The 4,462-nt window shown below is 35.9% G+C and overlaps 1 pseudogene across 1 annotated transcript; it reads left to right on the forward strand.

The window, feature by feature from the left end:
* Window positions 1-267: 267 nt before the first annotated feature.
* On the forward strand, window positions 268-986 carry LOC306652096 (dnaJ homolog subfamily B member 6-like; annotated as a pseudogene). The gene has a single exon. The product of its transcript is annotated as a dnaJ homolog subfamily B member 6-like (transcript).
* Window positions 987-4,462: the final 3,476 nt, after the last annotated feature.

The raw sequence follows: 4,462 nt of genomic DNA on the forward strand, positions 1-4,462 counted from the left end.
ATTTGAATATTTCCAATCAATATTTAATTTTAAAAATATATTAAATTTTTAGTTGAAATTCTTGCCAATTGACTTATTTTGGTTTCTCCATAAGAATCTTATGTTTTGAATGTGTTCTTTTATTCTACAGTTTTTAAAAAAATATTTAGGCTGCCACCACCATCAACACAGCCCTGCCAGACCATGAGCACCCAGCCGCCTGGCCTGCCCTGTCCCGCCCCGTCCCATCCACCCATCCTCAGATTTGTTCCAACAATCTGTTAAAACATGGTGGATTACTATGAAGTTCTAGGCATGCAGAGACATGCCTCTCCCGAGGATATCAAAAAGGCATATCAGAAACTGCCACTAAAGTGGCATCCAGACAAAAATCCTGAGAATAAATAAGAAGCAGAGAGAAAATTCAAACAAGTAGCTGAGGCTTATGAGGTGTTATCAGATGCTAAAAAACGGAATATATATGACAAGTATGACAAAGAAGGCTTAAATGGTGGAGATGGAATTCATTTTGATAGTCCTTTTGAGTTTGGCTTCACGTTGCAGAATCCAGATGATGTCTTCAGGGAATTTTTTGGTGGAAGGGACCCGTTTTCGTTTGACTTCTTTGAAGACCCATTTGAAGACTTTTTTGGACACCGAAGGGGTCCCCGAGGAAGCAGAAACCGAGGTACAGGCTAATTTTTCTCTGCTTTCAGTGCATTTCCATTATTTGGAGGTGGATTTTCTTCATTTTTTACAGGATTTACTTCATTTGGGTCACTAGGTCATGGTAGCTTTCTTCATTCTCTTCTACATCATTTGGCAGCAGCGGGATGGGTAACTTCAAATCTATATCAACTTCTACCAAAATAGTAAGTGGCAGAAAAATCACTACAAAGAGAATTGTCGAGAATGGTAAAGAAAGAGTAGAAGTTGAAGAAGACGGCCAGTTAAAGTCCTTAACAATAAATGGTAAGGAGAAGCTGCTATGCTTCAATAACAAGTAATTCAACACACGCATTAAACAGAAATGTGAAACTATAACAAGAGCTATTTTATTTATTTATTTTTTATTGTAAACAAATGGGATACATGTTGTTTCTGTTTGTACATGGAGTAACAGCATACCATTTGCATATTCATACATTTTCATAGAGTATTGATGTTTGATTCATTCCATTATTTTTTCCTTCCCCTGACCCCTCCCACCTCTCTTTTCCCTCTATACAATCCCTCCTTCCTCCATTCTTCCCCCCTCCCACCCCCCATTAAATGTCATCATCTGCTTATCAGTGAGATCATTCATCTTTTGGATTTTTGAGATTAGCTTATCTCACTTAGCATGATATTCTCCAATTTCATCCATTTGCCTGCAAATGCCATAATTTTATTATTCCTTATGGCTGAGTAATATTCCATTGTAAATATATACCACAGTTTCTTTATCCATTCATCAATTGAAGGACATCTAGGTTAGTTCCATAATCTGGCTATTGTGAATTGAGCAGCTATGAACATTGATGTGGCTGTATCTCTGTAGTATGCTGACTTTAAGTCCTTTGGGTATAGGCCAACTAGTGGGATAGCTGGGTCAAATGGTAGGTCCATTCCAAGTTTTCTAAGGAATATCCACACTGCTTTCCAGAGTGGCTGCACTAATTTGCAGCCTCACCAACAATGTATGAGTGTACCTTTTTCCCCACATCCTCTCCAACACCTATTGTTGCTTGTATTCTTGATAATTGCCATTCGAATTGGAGTGAGATGGAATCTTAGTGTAGTTTTGATTTGCATTTCTCTTATTACTAAAGATGTTGAACATTTCTTCATGTTTGTTGATTGCTTGTAGATCTTCTTCAGTGAAGTATCTGTTCATTTCCTTTGCCATTTGTTGATTGGGTTATTTGTATTCTTGGTGTAGGGTTTTTTGAGTTCTTTATATATTCTGGAAATTAGTGCTCTATCTGAAGTATGATTGGCAAAGATATTCTCCCACTCTGTAGGCTCTCTCTTCACATTGCTGATAGTTTCCTTTGCTGAGACAAAGCTATTTAGTTTGAATCTATTCCAGCTATTAATTCTTGCTTTTATTTCTTGTGCTATGGGAGTTCTCTTAAGGAAGTCTGATCCTAAGCCAACAAGGTGAATATTTGGACCTACTTTTTCTTCTATAAGATGCCTGCTCTCTGGTCTGATTTCAAGGTCTTTGATCCATTGTGAGCTGAGTTTTGTGCAGGGTGAGAGATGGGGTTTTAATTTCATTCTCTTGCATATGGATTTCCAGTTTTCCCAGCACCATTTGTTGAAGAGGCTATCTTTTCTCCATTGTATATTTTTGGCACCTTTCTCTAGTATTAGAAAATTGTATTTATTTGGGTTTGTGTCCATGTCCTCTATTCTGTACCATTGATCTACCTGTCTATTTTGGTACCAATACCATGTTGTTTTTGTTACTATTACTTTGTAGTAGAGTTGAAGTTCTGGTATTGCAATACCCCCTGTTTCATTCTTCCTGCTAAGGATCGCTTTAGCTATTCTGGGTTTCTTATTCTTCCAGATGAATTTCATGACTGCTTGCTGTATTTCTGTAAGGTATATCATTGGGATTTTAATTGGAATTGCATTGAATCTGTATAGCACTTTTGGTAGTATGGCCATTTTGACAATATTTATTCTTTCTATCCAAGAACATGGGAGATCTTTCCATCTTCTAAAGTCTTCCTTAATTTCTTTCTTCAATGTTTTGTAGTTTTGATCGTAGAGATATTTTACCTCTTTGATTAGATGGATGACAAATATTTTATTTTTTGAGGCTATTGCAAATGGAGTTGTTTTCCTCATTTCCCTTTCATTCGTTTTGTCATTTGCATATAAAAATCCATTAAATTTATGTGTGTTGCTTTTATAACCTGCTATTTTGCTGAATTCATTGATGAGGTCTAGAAGTTTACTGAAGGAGGTTTTTGGATGCTCTAAATATAGAATCAAGTCATCCACAAATAGTGACAGCTTAAGTTCCTCTTTTCCTATTCTTATCCCTTTAATTTCTTTAGTCTGCCTAATGGCTCTGGCTAGTTTCGAGGACAATGTTGAATAGAAATGGTGAAAGATGACATCCCTGTCTTGTTCCCATTTTTAAAGGGAATTGTTTCAGTTTTTCTCCATTAAGAATGATGTTGGCTGTGGGCTTAGCATAAATAGCCTTTACAATGTTCAGGTATGTTCCTACTATCCGTATTTTTTCTAGTGTTTTGAGCATGAAAGGGTGTTGTATGTTGTTGAACGCTTTTCTGCATCATTTGAAATAACCATATGATTCTTATCCTTAAGTCTATTGACATGATGGATTACATTTATTGACTTACAAATGTTGAACCTTCCTTGTATTCCAGGGATGAACCCCACTTGATCGTGGTGAACAATTTTCTTAATATGTTTTCGGAAATGGTTTGCCAATATTTTGTTAAGGATCATTGCATCTATATTCATAAAGGATAATCGTCCAAAATTTTCTTTCCTTGATGTGTCTTTTCCTGGTTTGGGTATGAGGGTGATATTAGCATCATAGAATGAGTTTGATAGGGTACCCTCCTTTTCTATTTCCTGGAATACTTTGAGAAGTATTGGAATGAGTTCTTCTTTGATGGTCTTGTAGTACTCAGCTGAGAATCCATCTGCTCCTGTACTTTTCTTGGATGGCAGATTTTTAATGGCTTCTTCTATTTCCTTGCTTGATATTGATCTGTTTATATCATGTATGTCCTCCTTGTTCAGTTTGGGAGGAGCATATGCCCCTAGAAATTTGTCAATGTCTTCAGTACTTTCTATTTTGTTGGAATACAGATTTTCAAAGTAGCTTCTCATTATGTTCTGTATCTCAGTGGTGTCTGTCATGATATTTCCTTTTGCATTACATATTTTGGTAATTTGAGTCTTCTCTCTCGTCCTCTTTGTTAGTGTGGCTAAGGGTTTATCTATTTTGTTCACTTTCTCAAAGAACCAACTTTTTGTTTTGTCAATTTTTTGAATAGTTTCTTTGTTTCAATTTCATTGATTTCAACTCTGACTTTAATTATTTCCTGTCTTGTACTACTTTTGCTGTTATTCTGTTCTTCTTTTTCTAGGGCTTTGAGCTGTAATGTTAGGTCATTTAGTTGTTGACTTTTCATTCTTTTCTGGAATGTGTTCCATGCAATGAATTTTCCTCTTAGTACCGCTTTCATAGTGTCCCAGAGATTTTGATATGTTGTATCATCATTCTCATTGACCACTAAGAATTTTTTAATCTCTTCCCTGATGTTTTTTGTTTTCCATGTTTCATTCAATAGCATATTATTTAGTCTCCAAGTGTTGGAGTAATTTTCATTTTTTATTTTGTCATTGATTTCTACTCTCAGTCCATTATGATCTGATAGAACACAAGGCAGTATCTCTATTTTTTTGCATTTCCAAAGGGCTGCTTTGTGGCATAATATGTGGTCTA

This window comes from Sciurus vulgaris (assembly GCF_902686455.1).
Source record: "Sciurus vulgaris genome assembly, contig: HiC_scaffold_629_arrow_ctg1, whole genome shotgun sequence".
In the NCBI taxonomy this organism is placed as follows: Eukaryota; Metazoa; Chordata; class Mammalia; order Rodentia; family Sciuridae; genus Sciurus; species Sciurus vulgaris.